The 18,019-nt window shown below is 40.2% G+C and overlaps 1 protein-coding gene across 9 annotated transcripts in view; it reads right to left on the bottom strand.

The window, feature by feature from the left end:
* The window catches only part of LOC141579336 (uncharacterized), a 150,204-nt gene that overhangs the window by 21,206 nt on the left and 110,979 nt on the right, over positions 1 to 18,019 (bottom strand). For all 9 annotated transcript variants that reach the window (XR_012510511.1, XR_012510510.1, XM_074374518.1 and 6 more), the window contains 5 exons: positions 15,966 to 16,151; positions 15,356 to 15,412; positions 14,999 to 15,206; positions 14,020 to 14,635; positions 13,269 to 13,489 (listed from right to left, as the gene is read on the bottom strand). The gene's annotated coding sequence lies outside the window, so the exon portion shown is untranslated. The remainder of the gene's footprint in view (positions 1 to 13,268; positions 13,490 to 14,019; positions 14,636 to 14,998; positions 15,207 to 15,355; positions 15,413 to 15,965; positions 16,152 to 18,019) is intronic.

Here is an 18,019-nt window from a genome sequence, read left to right on the forward strand (position 1 = left end):
TGAATTACTTAACATTTAACTTACTCTTACACAGAAACTAAAGGTGTTTAGATATATTAATAAATGGTTGGTGCCACCCTGAAATAGACTCTATTTTTAAGGGAATGATCTCAGTATCCTAGGAAAGTAAGATAAATGTGTAAAGGAAGATATAAGAATGGAATTATATTTTGTTAATGAAAAATAGTGACTTTGTCCTGAAGCTGGTTATTTCTGAATGGAAGAGAAAATAAGGGACACACTAATATGAGAATAGAAAGCTGTGGAAGGCTTGTGGAAGAGGTACCCTGAGGAAAGAGTTTCGTACGTTGTCGGAATTGGCTAAATTTAGAATCAACTTGGGCAAAGTAAATGAATCTTAGAAGTAAGTTGGTACAAGACTAGATTTGGTTTTCTCGCTGTTAAGAGGAAACATTTTTCTTGAAATGTTAATCCACCTTCAGCAACAGATTGTAAACCTTCTTATACCACTTAACTGATCTGTTCTGCCTTTACCTTTGACGTATTTTCTTGTTAATGAATAAGTACTGATTTACAGTGACCTCTATGTTTATCTGACCAAGTGTTCTAAAATCTTTTAAAAAGATCCCCAGATATCAATTTCTAATTAAAGTTCTTTTAATCTCCAGTTAAGTTTGGGAAGTTACAGATGGCCCCTGAAACATCCCAAAGAGAGATTTTAAAACAGTAAGTTTCATTTGGCATGTTAAATAACATGATATTGTCAAATGAATAATAAATCTTCTAAGGTTATATTGTATGAGAAAATATTATTAATATAGATATTCTAGAAATTATATGGTCTCCCTAAAATTCTGGTATATCTGAAATGTTACCAGTGATAATTCTGGGTATAGTGACCAGGTTTCTTTATCGATTATACTGTAATGGTGTTTAAGCATGCTTTTAAATCTTTGTCTTTTATAGACTTTTAATTGTTTTCATCTAATGATTTTGAAAATGCTTTCTCTTCAAGGAGATTTACTGATTTCTAATAAATTTCAAACGATAGCACTGAACTAAACTGGGTAAGAAATTTTAAATATCTAATGAAAACTCTGATTAAAAGAATTAGTTATGTGGGACTAAGTAAACTGATGAATATGGTTATAATTTTTGATGTTGTTTGAAATACTACTGGCTTTTAACCTGTTTCCCAGACATAAACTCTTCCTTTTAAGCTAGTTATAAATCACAGAAATTTGATAAATTATACCTATGTAAGCAGACTTGAAACAGTTATCTTTTCTCTCTATCTGATCCTTCAAGAGACTAAAAACTCTTAGGTCCCCAATGGCTCTATCAGACAAATGAGGAAGATCATCTCCTAACAGATATAAGAATCTAAAGGTATTTTAAGAATTTTAAAGAGAAAAGAATTTACCTAAATCTGTAAGGCAGAAATCAATGACAAGTCATTGACGTGGCTTTCCAGGCCTTAGCAAATCTTATTAACATTCTACCCTGAGACTCCTTATTAAAAGTTCCAACACAGCCAATTTAAAAAAGCCTATATGATCAAATAATCAGACTTGACTTGTAAAGAAATTAATCTTGATTTGGCTTTATTTGAGAAAAATGAGGGTAATTTTAGAGAGAAAAAATATTATATTTTACTGGATATTAAGTTCTAGTTTTGTTAATTGAGGTCTATATTTACTAAGACACTTCCCAGATCATTCCTTGCTTTTATGTCATATTGCTGTACAGTTTAATTTAATTATGAAAAGGATACTCTAGGTTTGTCCCTGAAGCTCAGTAATCTATCCTTGTGTAAATTTCCAATGCTCCATGACCTAAGCCAGGGGATTATACATACTGGAACATGCATGACTTAAAGAACTGTCTCCAACCTGAATGGAAAGACCTTTTATCAAGTACTCTTAACTAGACCATACAAACAAAAGCTGAAGGAAATGGAATTTCGGATTCATTTCCTATCAGAAACAGCCCCTTCAGTGCACTGGCCTATAGAGCACTGCTCACCTGAAAACAATGCCAAAATGGTGAAAAAGCTACCAGGCCAGGATGAGAAGAAGACGACATCTGAGCTCGACAGCTGACCCAAGACAACGGACCAGGCTTGTATACCAATTACTTTGACAATTTCTCCTACCTTTGATTATGAACTAATCCAATTGTTAAGTTTATGGTAAATTACCTATGTCTAGTACTTCTGTGTTACCTTGGTGGGTTTCCCTACTCCAAGGCTCTAACTAGATAGCCCTCAGAAACGTTATTCTAAAAATAATTTATAGTTCTGTTTAGGCCACTGTTGATCTTACAACGTGGGAGAACTCACCTGGCCAATTAATACCTGCTCGGAGCCTGACCATAAATATGAAATTTCTCATAAGATCACTCAAACTCAATCAGAAATACAAGCAAAATTTTAACCCCAAAATACAAATTCTCTACTATTAAATTCTTACTCGTGACTTTATAACGTTAATAGCTATATTAGTTATATGCTCTCTATTTTAAAAAATTGTTGTCTGTTACATTTCCCAACGTGTAACTAGGCCTACAAGATTGATGATGGATAAACATCTTGAAGAAATAGATAAAATTTTTAACCCTGCATAAAATAAATGTAATAGTGTGATTCTAGGTATGGGAATGAGCAACGAAGGGCAAACATTTCCTGGATCATAATAGACTAGTAAGACACGCGATCCAGAGAAGTTTTAGTATCAACAGGGCCTGATAAAAAACCTAACACCTTGAATGGCAGCTCAGAAAATTCTTCACCTGAAATAGGAATGAGCCAACCTAGCACCGTGGGACAAAATTGGTCATGAAATGTCTCTCAAAATATAGGTCGAATTTAGGACCAAGGGGGAGCACTGTGAATGAAAATACTACAATGTGAGTGAAAATACTGCAACCATGTCAGTAAACAAAGATTGCTGAGACCAAGCCCTCAGCAGCTGCTGCCACACCCCAGCGAGGATATGCCTGAAACCCAGCCTTTCAGCCACTCACAGTGGTGCCCTCTGAGCAGACTCAGAATAAGAAAGGACAGGATACTGTCCCTAGATAGCTAGGTGCTTGCCAAAGGAATGAATTCAATAACCCATATGTTTGCTTCATCCCATACATAGAAAAGCACTAAATATTTGAACTTGAGATATCTGGCTTTCTTTAGATAACAAGCAATCTTTTATTGTTCCAAGTACCTGGTCTTTGTTGTAAAGCTCCTATTTATCCAAGCTCCTCCCCTAACTCTTGGGAGCAGTCTCTCAGAGAGATCTGAGAGGCTGTCATCCAGGCTCGAGCCCTCCCGCCAAATAAAACATAACTCTTAAATTTTAGGCTGAACGATTATTTCAACGAAGTCCCAGAATAGACACAACTCATCAATTCTGTAATGGAACACACTGAATCAGGAACCAAAAGCATGTACTAGTCCCGAAAAACTACGGTTTCCTCTTTCTTCCTGTCATTATACAATCCCACCAGAACTCATTAATTTGCTGTCTGCACGCTTGGCAACCAAACTCAGAGAAGATTCAACTTAACAGAGCTCCATGCTGGGGAGAACCCCCTGCAGAAGCACAGCGGTCGGCCTGCCCTCCCGCACGCTCTGCTGACCCCTAGTGTCCTCCGTGGAGACCAGGCCAACAGAACTGCTCCAAACAGCTACAAAGTCCCACAGATTAAATAAAAGCATTTTATTTTATACTATATGTTATGTATATACTCATCTCTGAAAACAGCTTTGCCAGAAGCCCAAATCTTCAACATTAATCTGCAAAGGTAAATCCGGTCCCCAAGGGAAAACAAGTTTTAAGATGATGTTAAGGCCTCCAAAGTCCTCACCAGGACCATCAACCAAACTGCCTGCAGGCCTGCAGCTGCAGGCGGCTACATGTCTGCTTTTAAAGCAACCCCATCCTGCCCTCGGGAATTAAAATGTCCCTCTATGCCCTCTCATCTCAGGGTAACAGCAGCCGCTGCAGAACATTGCAGGGCAGCACTGACAAGACTGGACAAAAGGATCAGAGCTAAACTAAGCCTTCTGATGACACGAGCTGTGTCACTCTACAGATGAAGATATATATAGAGAGAAGTGGGGTGATATTGCTCAAAGTCACACAGCTAATAAGTGGCAAAGTCCATACCTCTGCTCCTCCCTCTGGCGTGATGCCCCAGCTGGGACGCCCACAGGGTTCTCTCGTGCCTGCCTGACCATTCCTTTACTGCCACTCATAACCCACAACACGGTCTGACCCTAGCCTGCCTTTTCAGCATCTTTTCCTTCCAATCTCGCACGAACAAGGCTGCTTGGGCCACTTTATGACTTCCGGCTTCCCAAAACCTCCATGCTCAGGCTGGTCTTGCCTGTGCATCCTTCCCCCTGCTCAGAGGCACTTCTTCCCCTGCAGGAGGACTTTTCCACTCTCCGCAGGGACACCCCCTCAGGGGAGCCCTCTTCTTGCCCTCAGAACGGCAGGTGTCCCAGGCCATATCCTGAGCTGCCCCATTAGGTCTGCGGGTGCTCAGGTCTGCTAGTAAGACCAGCAGCCTCAGAGCCAGGAATTATGCCCGGGTCACCCTGCAAACCTACTGCCCACCTCACAGCCCCCAGCCAGCAGGCCACCTGGAAGTCACAGCAAGTGCCCCACCGAATCCAGAAGTCTCTTCATTTGCCAGCACCGCTGATGACTGGTCTCCAACCTTTGGTCAGTTTTGCAAAAAAGAGCACCTTCCACAGTGAACAGTGGGTTTTCACTTCAGCTCCCATCCTTACTGCAAACGTCAAGGGAAACCAAAAGGCCTTTTCTCAACACTTTTCTGATGACACCTTCCCACCCACTATACTCATATGCTCAAGAAAATTGGGTCCACGTGATTTTGTTTCCCTTACGCTAAGTGGCTCAAAACACTATGTGATTTTTTTTTCCTTTTTTGAGGGTATTTGTACTCAGTTTCTCGGCTTTAATCTGTTTTTGTCTCTCTCTTCAGTATCCCAAGCAGTTACCACTTCTTAGCCACTTCAGCAGCCTCCCTCCCAACATCTAGTCTAGGAAATGAGCTGTGATGAGGGGCCTGGAGGCAGTCACAGAAGAAGCAACTAAGGGACAGAGAGGCGACACAGTTTGCCCAAGGTGATCAGCCTAAACCCCCAACAGTGTGTTTCACATCCCTCTGTTTAACTCTTATGCTAAGCAAGCTAACTTTTTGTAGATTATGGTTATAAACAGATGAGGCATCAAAATACATACAAGGACACACATCAACTCTAAGATGTTCATTAACTCCACTATTTTGTTTCTATTTTTTTTATTTCTATTAAAAAAATAATTAAGAAGCTCTGCAGTCAATATAGAAAAATGTTACTGGGTTTTAATCCAGAATATAGAGGTGTTGTGTGTCATTACTCATACTTATTTGTAAGTTCACAAAGCAAAGTGATTTGAAGGTATCTCTCCCCTCCTCCTACTCAGTACCTGCTCTCACCAAATCTCCCAGTCCACACATCTAACAGCCTTTCACTTCACCCACAGCTGAACTCATCAGTTTTCCCCCAGAGCTCCCTCTGCAGCTTTCCCTCCTCAGAGCACAGCAGGACCATCACTTACCTCATTAATCCACCCAGAATCCTGGGCCTTACTCCATCCTACCTTCACAGACAGCATTCATCCTTTCATTTTTACCATCTAAACATGCCTTCAATCTGTTCGCTTTTACCCACTGACCGTCCCACCGCTCAAGTGGAAGCCACCAACACTGCACACCTGGACTTACTAGTCTCCAAAGTGACCCCACAGCCGCTCTCACGTACTTGAGACAAAAGGGATTGTGTCACTCCCGCGGTTTTAGGACTCTTTTCAAACCCACTCTTCTTAGATGAAACTCCCAGTTCTTCACCTGGTAAAGATCTTTGCCATCAAATTGTCAGCTCAGGGAGGGGAGGACACGCCCTATCCCCTAGGACCCGCCCTCTGGCAGAGCATCAGCTTGGGAGGACCTGCTGAGCTACACCAGCCTGTATTCTAACCCTGGTCTTGAGTTCTTAGCAAGCTGCTTCACTTATCCATACAAATCCAAGGTAGATTAGAAAGATTTTAGATGTTGAGCTAGACTATTGATTTGGGGATTTTGCACTAGCAACCTGCAAGTACATGTTCTAATGATTCCGTCTTCTTAAAACCACACCCAGATTTAAGGAGTATTTGTGGAATGTCTTCGAAGTAAAAGGGACTGTACTTTAACAGACTATATGTTTTATAACATGAACAACCCTGACAGGGTCACAAATGGAACCACCTCACAAGTGACAGAAGACAGGTGAGAGGCACAAAGCAACAGGTCACAGAGATGGTAAGAGCAAAGTTGTTTCTCCAACCCCCCAAAAAATTTTTGAAAGAACCGAAAACTCTGAATTTTGAAAGAAAAACACTATCATATAAAGAAATAAAATAAATAATCCTCTTCATCAGTGTTTCAAGATCTGACTGCAGAATTTTTAGCATGCCATTCTGAATCCTAGCACAGAAAAATCTGATGGACTAGTGGTGAGTAAGTTCCAGGGAAACGGCAGCAATTCCTCCACTTGTAAGAGGACACACACTCAATTGTCGAAGGTGATTTTAAACCACATTCTGGAGAAATTCAGAAGATTCAGGCACCGATTCTAGATGGTGATGACACGGAAGGACGGGTTGGATGCATGCTTCTAACTGAGTCACCGGCATTCTTACACTGCAGGGGGAAACGGAGGCTCTCAGTTATGAGCAGAGATGTTCCTGTCGTGTCTCCCAGGGCGTGCCTCGGGGACTCAGTGTCCTGCAGCAGCCTGGCCCCAGGCGAGGACCCGCAGCGTGGCCCACTCAACCAGGAGGGGCACTGTGCTTGAGAAAGCCCATCCCCGATGGGAGAAAGAGGGGCTGGTGGGGTTGTGTGTACCTATAAATGATCATAGAAATACACCTGCATAAATTCATCTGACAAAATTTATATTAGCAGGCTATTTAACAAAATTTCAATTGTCAGTGTTAATTTTACCATTCCTTTCCTCTTGTCCCCTGCACTCTGAGACAGGCTTAGGCTCTCTCACACCTGCAGCTCTGATGCAATATTTGTGAAGTCATTTTACTTTGCTGCAAGTGTCCTCGCTCCCCGTGTCGCTGTGACTGTCGTCTCTTGACAGAGTCAGATGTCTTCCTGGATCTCTCCCTGAGTTCCTTGCTCCTGCTTCTCAGATCCTGAGATAAAGAACAGGTGAAGACACATGACTAGAAAAGGCACTGTGGACTTGACCAAAGTCCTCAGTGACCCCCTAGTGAGTGCTGCCCACCCCTTACCTTCGATTCTCAACTTTCTGCCCAGGGTGACATCCAGACAGGAAAGAGTCTTGGGCCCAATTAAAACCTGTGTGGCTTGGGTGCAGGGAAATTTGCAGGAGCTGGTTCTGGAGCCGGGCCCCTCCCCACCTCTGCTACTCTCTCTCCCGAGGCCCCGCACCCAAGCCCCCAGGCTCCCTGATCTTCTGTCCTTCTCTTATACACTACTCCAAGCCCTTTTCCCCTTCCTTTATTCCCTGATTATCCCCAGCTGGAGTGATTTTTTCATCACAGCATCTAAAAAAATTCCTACAGCTGAAAAAGTAGTCTCCAGAAGTCAATGCCCACATGGTGGTTCCTGAAGAGAGCCCCTGGTTAGGGGGACCCTCACCAACACTCACAGGGCATCAGACATGTTGCAGGGTCGACCACCCCCAACAAGAGTTTTCTGTGACCACTATGCCCGCACAGCATCCCTGTTCACAAAACTGTAGTTGGGCCACTTATCCGTTATTAAGGAGCAAAAGTAAAAAAATTGCTCATGTTTCTTACTAAAATTATCTATGAGGTGGAAAAAGAAATTGTAATAGAAAAGAACAAATTTGACTCCATGTTAGATGTGTTCGTTTGGCTTTAAACCTGTACCCTGTTTTCTAGGCTAAGACTTGTTATCTCTGCACCTTTTGTAAAAGAATGTTGCCTTTAGCCTGAAATATCCAGGAGGGCCTATTCTCCGGGCTTTGATCTTTAAGGATGTTAGCTCTTCTACACTTATGTAGAGATGGCAAGTTGCAAAATAAACAATAACCTTTGTTTTTTTTGAGGTTTTACAGGGGCGCCATGATTTGACCCACATGGACAGCTGCAAGAACAAAGGATTCCAAGGAAATCAATTCATACAGCAAGAAGTTTGCAACAACCAACCACACCCCCACCGCTTTTTAGTATAAAAGGAGACTGAATTCTGACGTGGGGAAGAGAGTTCTCCTGGATATCAGTATGCCATCTTCTGAGTCTGCCAGCTTTTCAAATAAAGTCACTACTCCTTACTCCAAAAGCTCATCTCCCGATTTATTGGCCTGTCATGCAGCAAGCAGAACGAGTTTGGACTTGGTAAATAAATGACTGCATTAGAGGTAGTATGTCTCCACTGTTTCCTCATTTCCAGTATGTCACAACCAATCAATTTTATATGCTGTTTAACAACACGACCAAAAAACATATTATATGGAATTGATTCCATGGAAATAAAATTATTTCTACTCCTTCAAAACTTTGTTCTTTCTCTTTTATTTTGTTTTGCTTATTGAAAAGAAAATAAAAGTCAAATCATTTTATTTCACCTATTTTTATAGCTACATATTGAAAATACTACAAAGATATTTAAATTGCAATAAAAATTGTTCATATATTAGTATAAAGATATATACACAATCAATGCAGAGTAGGAAAGGATTGGATATTTACTAAAAATTCACTGCACATCCAGTCTTTTACAAGCATATCCTGGAATATAAGCTCTATTATCCAGGGGTATACCACCCCCATTCTCACTGCCGAGTCCCAAAGTAATCAACCTCCAAGACACCAGCATAGAACCACGCGATCAATATTTTAGGTATAAATGAGGGAATTAGCTCATTCAATTCTAAAACAGAAACCTTAAAATAAATACTGAACTTATTTACAAACAAAGAAAATTGGACACAAAAAAGTACAGTTTCTCCCCCAAGTCACAAAGATAATTACTGGTAAAGGCAAGATTTGAACTCATCTGCCTGATTCTAAAAACTAAGGTGGAAATCCCCTTCGACTGTGGAGGTCCAGCAGCACAGCCTATCACCCTATCTTTATTCAGAACTAGCTTTAGACAGCCTGAGACAACACCCCATTCCTATGGAACTCGAGGGCAAACGATAACAATAAGGATTTTATATTCAGTAGTTTCTTAGGTCTCATTTATATAAAGTGTCAGCAGGTCAGCAGAAAACTCTGGGAAATATGAGTGGGTCCAGAGCTTTTTGCTGATAAGAAACAATCTATCAGGACAGAGTGACCTTCCCATGAGAGGCCTCATGGACATAAACTAAAGGCAGCTGAGCAATGAAAACTAGCAAGACCATGGAACTCAAGCAAGAAAGATCCCTGCCATCCCCCACCCAGTTGCCTCTTCACCCACATGGACAAGATGGCAGAAGACCCAGGTTCTTGTCCAAGTTACACCATCATGGATTCTCACTAATAAAAAGTTACGACTCTATGCTGTCTTAAGCCCTTTCCAACTCAAATATGATGACACCAATATCTCAGCAGAATGTCTATGTCTTCACTTTCTCTCTTCTATTAGGATACTATATCTATGGCCAAAAAGCAGAAATCCAATTAAAAACACCATGCACGAAGGCTGGTGAAAGTCTGCGTAAGAGACTTTGTTCTCACTCTCAGTGAATGAAAACTCAGAAAAAGTGTTCCTTCTCCCTCTGCAAGTCGGAGGTAGCCTGATTGTGTGTGTGTTTGTGTGCAAGCGTGTGTGTGTGTAAATCAAATACAATGCATTCTGGGATGTGTACAGATTTTTTTTATGTTACTCTCATTTCATGAGGATGAGCCAACCTTTAAAGTAACTTGAATCTAGTGTTCTGAGAGAGTCCCAGGATCTTTTGATGGAGGAGGGGAAAGGGGAAAGGAATGGAAGAAAGAAGTAAATGAAGCAAAGGAGTAAGAATACTACTAGGGAAAGGCAAGACTTTAATATTGTTCCTACTTGCATCACACACAAATTAGGGACTGGCTTTCCCCCATGTCTCGTCAAGCACTGAGTTGCAGAAGAAGAGGCGACAGCCCATTTCTCACTGAGATTGTGACTGTACATGGCATCTTAAAGACACAAATTATTTACCCTGATCAAACACTAGCAGCAGGCCGTAATTCTCCTGTTTTGAGAGACAAGAAAACAGGAGTTCAAAGAGGATGTATAACTTGAGAAAAGTCAGAGGACCAGTAAACTAAAGAGGATGAATTCAAACTCAGATCTGAATGCAGAGTCTGATCTTCCCACTCCCAGGGCTGGAAAATCCTTAACAGACAGGCTTCCCAGCTCCCTGCATTGTTCCTGGCACCAAGCATTTCCCATGGCGATGGTCTCCTGTTCTCACAGACACAGTGCTCTGTGCAGCCTATAACCTCCATTCGACCTTGATCATATACCTGCCTCACTCACCAGGCTTCTCCATACAGGCAGGAAAGCTGGCTTTCAAGTGCGTACAAAGACACCCCTGGTCTTACCTGGGCTCTTCAGTGGCTTTTCCAGCATAAAGGCAGCCATGAAAGTGCTCACAGTTTGTACATGAGCCACACTACCTCTCTCCATCTGTCTCCCTACCTATACTACTTAGCTATGACCATTTTGAGAATCTTGGAAACAAATTTTTAAAAACAGAAAAGAAAGTATTCTGTAACAAGTACTTAATACTTACAATTTTAAATGACAAGTTACAAAGTGAGTATTTACAAATTGAATCTGCCTTCCTAGGTGTCAGTTTTAACAGTTAAAAAATATAATAGCAAAAAATTCTCACTTACAAAATTAACAAAAACATCAACAATAATCTGGAATAAACTCAAAAACAATGCCCATTTTGTACATGGAGAAACACAGGACTGTACTGAGGGGTAAAGTAAGAAGTGTGAATGCAGAGACATCAACATATTGTATGGAGGAAAGCAGTTTTGAAAAGATGAACGTTCTCCTAAAGATAATTCAAAACTTACTAAAAAATCCCATGACAGCTCTTATCTGTTTTTTTTAACTTGAACATAATATTTTGGAACTCTTCAGGAATAATAAAGTCATAATACTAGACAAGAAAATTGGGGATGGAAAAAAGAATAAAAAAAATCGCACTGTCAGATATTAAATAAATTTTTACAATAAGTAAGATATAGCACTGGAGTAAGAAAGTAAGACTGACAGAAATAAACCATGAGCTCAAAAAGAGACTCTAGTGTACATAAATATTTTGTACAGGTGGGATTTCAAATCAAGGAGCAAAGTATGAATTCAATAATTGTCTTGGGACAATCAGAGAATCACCTGGAAAAAACAAATTCTATTCCAGTAATAATGACCACAAGAAAAATTACAGATAGTGATGTAAATATTAGAAAGTACTAATAACAGCAAATACAACACTTTGCTCATAGTAATTCAACTTCTCCTCACTATAACAAGTAGTATTATCATCTCCATCATAGAGATTAAAATATCCTACAGAGGAGATATATACCATTCTAAGAAAGTATTTCTAAGAATAAAAGGATAAAACCCAAAAAGAAGACATTTACTGTCTTAAGATTATTTTCGGCCACAACAAAAATAAACCTACTGAACAAAATGAAAGGCAAGAAATGACAAGAAAAATCTCTGTGATACATGTTAATGAAGACAAGGGGTTAATGTTCATAACATACAAAGAGCTGTCACAAAGCAACAAGAAGCTCCCTCACTTAAATGTGTGCAAATGACAAAAGGGATCATTCACCTTTTAAAAGTCAGATGGCTAATGAGTGAAAAATGCTCAATACCTCACTGGTCATCAAGTGCAAACTAAAACAATGAAAAAGCAATTTTGTTCATCATATTGGCAAATGTTTTTAAAAAATATTCTAGGTTGTGTCCATCTTTGAGAGAACAAACTGAGCGATTTTTTGGAGAACGACGTGTCAATGGATATGTAAACTCTGAAAAATGTGTGTACACAGAATGAACTCCATTTTAGGAATCGTTTCATTTAGAAAAAAATCAGTTCAAAAAGATGTACTCATCAGAGCATTTACACAGCACTGTTTACAATGGTGGGAAGAAAAGCTGAAGTGAAATCATATCCAGCGATAGAGAATTGGTTACATAAGTTATTCTACATCTTTTCATTCCCCGCAGGAGAAGGAATTTCTAGAGTCACTTGAAAGGAGCCTGTGATGTATGTAATTGTCACATCCAGGGACTAAATTTCCAAAAACCTTAACTAAAGGAATACTCATACAAGATCACAGGAATGTTTGTACAAGAAGGACGCCAGTCAAACACCCTTTCTGACAGTGGAAAATGGAGAAAACTTAAGTATCCACCATCAAGACAATGATGCGGTAAATCAAAGCGAGCTGTGGGCACTAAGGGGCAGGCGTTTTGGCGTGGTCCAAGGCCTTGTCCACAGTACTCTCCCACCAAAGGTGTCCTTACACAAGAGACCAAATTTACTGCACATCAGGAGACCCCTCTACTCTATCTGAAAGGACCAGGTGAGTCTGGAGTGGGAGGAGGTCTATGATATACACCTCAGTGAATAAACCGAGCTGCCCAAAACATATAGTATGGCCTTATTTTTCAATAAAGCATATATACACACACATATACATAGATTTCTCATATACATGTATGTATGTATGTGTATATATATATGACAGGCATAAAGGTCATGAAATATATACACCACATTGTCAGCAGTTTTTACTCTCAGGAAAAAAAGGGGAAGGGATGTAGGGGCCTTTCGGTACCATCACAGTTCTCTTTTCAGTATTTCAGTTAAATATACTTGGAATTTAAAAGTTTATTTAAGTCCGAAGTAAAATGGATGATGCCTCCACAAGACAGAATGCTATACTGGTCATTAAAGATCATGCCAGGGGAGAGAGAATACTGTAGAAAAACGTGTAATAAGCCGAATGGAAAATGGAGGTCTCCACACAGTAAACAGGCAGAGAGTGATCGCTGGTTTTTATGACAGACGTAATACACACTGATGAAAAGAACAGAAAATAGATGTTAAAGTGTTAATTATTATCTCTGAGTAGTGAGACCAGGATAGACCCTTTTGTCCCTTTTTTCAGAATTATTATATTAAATACACATTATTTTTCATCTGAAAAAAGCATTTTTAGATGTCTAGTACCACACATTGAAAAAAATACACGAGTACTTACAGAAATAACTAGGAGACACGGCAGCAGTGTCACACAGTGTAGAACGGGCGATCCTGAATAACACTGCGCAGTTACATAAGGACCCACAAAGTGAGAGCACCTGCTGTCACAGGGCGTAGCCCCCTTCTATTTGTCAGTTGTGTCTTCAGGGCTGAGGCAGTTCTGAGCACGGCCAGTGTCAGTGCTGGTGTCTGGATGGATGCCACTGGAGGTGAGGGCACCTGCAAGCCGAGAGGAAGAACAGAAATCATCCTCTGCTTTTTCTGTCTTGTTTCTTTGTTACTTTTGAAGAGAGGTGTAAATAAGATTAACTAAATCTTCTCTACTAAAATTTCAGTAATGAAACCGTTTTTAAAGTGTTCACAACTTATATTCTGCCTATAACTGTCTTTTCAACAAAGCATCATATTTCTTAAATGTTAATTAACTCAGTTAATTTACTACCTGTTGAAACCTATTAAAGAACATGGAATGCACTATGTAAAATCACCACGCCTGCAGTGACTGGCACAGCTGTCTTGATAGCAGTGCAGTCAGCCCCCACCATCCCGTGGCCCTGAGCTCCTGATGCTGCTAAGAGAGCACGCTGCCACCTCAGATGGAGAGAAACGGTGAAAGCGTTTTCTGAAATCTACAGCACTGACAAAACATAACTGATAAATCCCAGCCTTCTTTGAGGCTGTCATTTCCTGTTTCTGGCCTACACCCGTCAATGAGCAGAACCACCCCATTCCTGCGCCATGGGACTCACGTGGGAAGCAGTTTTGGAGAAATTTCCAGGTATAGAATGTAACCAACTATACATAGAACTCTGAAAAATGAAAAGATGCAATACTCTGATTTTGGAAGAAACTCAAAATATTCTCCTAAGGCTTAGTAGCTGGAAAGGTTGGGCTTCTCCTAATCCACTTATTTATTTCACAGCCAGTGAGCATCTCCCACAAACCCTGTTTCCCTGTGTCTGCTGGGAGCCTCAGGCACACTGTTGCTGTCGATCTTATAAGTCACAGGGCTGAGGCGTGTGTCTCACGCCTGCAACTCTCACACAGGCTCGCCTCCTAGACTCACTGTCTGAACTTGGCCCCATTTTCTCACCTGTTTATTTGGTATCTGTTCTTCTGTAAGCTGCCTGAAATGCTTTTTGGAACAAGTCAAAAGAATCGGTGGGTAGAGAAATGGACAGATGTACAGGTGAGAGTTGGGGAGACAGAGTGACTCCAAGAAAAGGGGAACAAAGAAAATTTCCTTTGCAGAACCCTCTTCTAGTCAGGGAAGAAAACCACCACGGAGAAGTGTGAAGAGGCAGGTGGCTTAGGGCTGTTTCCTGGATTCCATGAAAAGTCACACCAAGAGATGAGAGGGTAGAACTGTAAATAATAAAAGAAAAAAGCATGCATGCTTGAAAAATATACCTACAATATGTACTTTCTAAAGAATAGATTCAAATCAGCACGGCCCAATAACACAATCGTTGGGTATTTACAGAAGTGAGAATCCCATCTCCAAACCACAAGGCATCCCTTTGGAGCACTGAGAGTCTACACGGGACGGTCCTAAAGCTGTCACCGCAAAAGCGATGCTATCCTACCCTTACGAGGATTGAGCAGCTGTGCTCGGGCTGCTCAGGCGCGCCATTTACACCCCACAGCACCTCTACGGGAGAGGGACGCCTAGCGAGCCCCATCTCTGCAGGACAGAAAACAAGTCCTGGAGAGGCTAAGCCGACCTACCAGTTCTCCATCTCACAGTACTGGTCACTCCAGAGCAGGACTCGAACTCGTACCCACGTTTGTAACCGCAGTACTACCGTGATTTGTGTGCTTTTTGTGTGTATAATACATTTGTTTCCGGCATGAAAGGATATTTAACAAATGTTCGGCTGTCTTGTCTATCTCATTAGCTCACAATCTTTATATTTTTGAATTGTACTCTTTTTCCCTGGAGAAAGGAACGGAAAGAGCGGGGGTCAGAGTGAGATGGGGCTCCATTCTTTATCTGTTACCTCATCTCATTCAGTCCCCTACCAGGGAGAAGGAGCAAATGTTCTCTTCATCTTTAAAGAGAGAGCTCCACTGATGGTGACTTACTCAACTCCAAAACCAAGTCTGGGGGAAGGGCACAGACAGCAACCAGAGAAGTATCACCTGTAGGAAGGAGAAAAGAGCTCAGGGGAGAGCTCAGGGGGTCAGCCTGATTTAATTTCAATGGATAATATAATACCACAGACTAAAAATACTAGCATGCAGTGAATTTGCTATTTCTTGACATCTAGCAAGTTTTCATAGCCCGCATGAAACATTATCGTGAACTAGTGAAAGGAAGAGTCCACACTCAGGGAAAATCAATGCCACAGGCAGGCTGAAATCCAGGCTGGAGGAAAGGTAGGGAAAAGGCATAGTTAAGAAGAGGGGAAAGTCTGGGAAAAAGACATCATCACAAGGACTCTCCAGCATCATCCAGCAATCATATAATCATTCATTCAAGAGAGAGTTACTTAGGTCCTATTTTGTGCAAGATTTTACACAGGGCAAAGCAAGAGTGCAGCGTACATGGTGGCAGGAAGTGGCGGGGCTATAATACAATTCTGATCCTGGTACCTTGCACAATTGTACTCAGTATAAAGGCAAAAAAATAAGGTAAAATAATACTATGTAAACTCTACGCATTGTTGAAAAAAATTAAAGAAGACCTAAATACCTGGACAGACACACCACGCATATTCCTGTATCAGATGACAGCGCTCTTGGGATGGCAGTGCTCCCCAGAGCGATCTGTATACTCAACGTGGTCTCGATCACAATCCCAGCGGGCTCCTCTGCAGTAACTGACTAGTTGCTGCTACTATTCATATGGGAATTCGAGGGACTCAGTAACCAAAACGTACTTGAAAAAGAAGAAAAACATGACAGGACTTGTAATTCTCAATTTCAAACCTTACAACTGTATCTCCAGGTGAGATTAGAGGCCAATTTTAAGTTATTACTGGGTTTATCCTTATTTTCAAAATTCTGTACAATGAATATACCTGTTAGAATAAGAAAAATAAAAAGTAAGGTATCTTGTAAAACATGCACAGTGATTCATTCATTGGGAAAAAAACTTATTTTAACTATAAAGAGGTAAACAAATATCTAGTGAAAAAGGACTACTTAAAAACAAGTGTGCATTTACAATTTTCATAAATTGAAAACTGAAAAGCACAAAAACATCAAGTTTCTAGGGAGACTAGTGAAACATATTAATAGTTATTTTCAAAAATTCTAATTGAACAATGAAAACTCAAGAAAGGGAAAATTGTGATTGACACCCAAGTGCAAACACATGGAGAGCAAAAGCCTAGAAATCACAGTTCCTTTAAATCTGCTTCTAACTCAATAGGAGAGGAAATTCCTCACTTAGGGGACAGTGGAATCCCATACATAAGACAGGATACACAGTACAAACTGCAGTAGTATCGGGAGTGAATTTCTTAGAATTCTAATGTTACAACATTGCTGAAAAACTATAAAAACACTGACAGACAGATTAAAACACACAGTCATATATATTATATAGAAACATATGAAGTCTGCTCCCATGTTGCATAGAAATACAAACATATTTGTTCATTTATAGGCACTGATTCATTTATCCCAGATAGAATATTTCAACTAAAACAAAAAATCAATAATACACTCCTCTTGTCAAATCTACTTGATAAGTAACTCTGCTATGTAACCATAATGTGTCTAAGATAGATCTAAAATTAGGGAAAAATCTTTTTATGGTTTCTTGAATTGTTCTCAAAATTCCAAGCTTAATTTTCAAATAGATCTGAGCAGTATTTCTATATTATCTTTTCCCTTGTGAAATGAACAACACAGTCTGTTGTCAAAATTCTGTCCTTACAATGATTCACGAGCACCGTTTCCTAACAAAACTGGTGAACAGCAAGGCACTATGCAGACACTGTGACCAAATAAATGAAACACAAGGAAGACAGTGACCCTATTCTGGAGGGCTTATATTCTGTGTCAACAGCGGGTTTTTATTTGATTGGTTTGATTGGGTAGCAAAATAAAATCAATCAAGTACTTTCTGCTTTTAGCATTCTGTAAGTCATGACTGTTTTTAGTGTCATGAGAAGGAAAGACTTAAGCATGACTTGATTAGGTCAACTAGCAACAATCATCACTGGAGAGTGAGTAATAAAGATGTTAACTGATAGAAATGCTTCTGCCTACATGAGACCTAAAATAAGTCTACACTGATATCCGAAAGGAAAATGAGGAGATGAGGTCCCCAATGTGAAAACAAACTAACAAGGAATCAAAAAAGGAAAGACGTTTTCATTAACGATTCCAGGAAGTAATGGAGCATGGTGGTGAGGATCACAGATGTTTGGGACGAACATGAGTGTCTGAACTCCCACAGCACTGGGTAGCTGTGAAACTGATATTTCAGAGAAATTTTCTGCATCTCAGTCTTCTATCCATACACTGGGGACAATAACCGCACCCATCTCCTAGAACGGTCCTACGAATTAAGTTATTTTATATATAAAATTTTAAATAAAATACCTCAGATTTTAAATAATACCCCAAAAGCACAAGGAACAAAGAAAACAGAGATAAATTGGAGTTCATCAAAATTTAAAACTTTGCTTCAAAGGGCACCATCCAGTAAGTGAAAAAACAACACACAGGAGAAAATTTTTTCTAATCATTTATCTGATAAGGAATTTGTATCTATAAAAAAAAAAGTACCTCCTA

This window comes from Camelus bactrianus, chromosome 12, assembly GCF_048773025.1.
Source record: "Camelus bactrianus isolate YW-2024 breed Bactrian camel chromosome 12, ASM4877302v1, whole genome shotgun sequence".
Lineage (NCBI taxonomy): Eukaryota > Metazoa > Chordata > Mammalia > Artiodactyla > Camelidae > Camelus > Camelus bactrianus.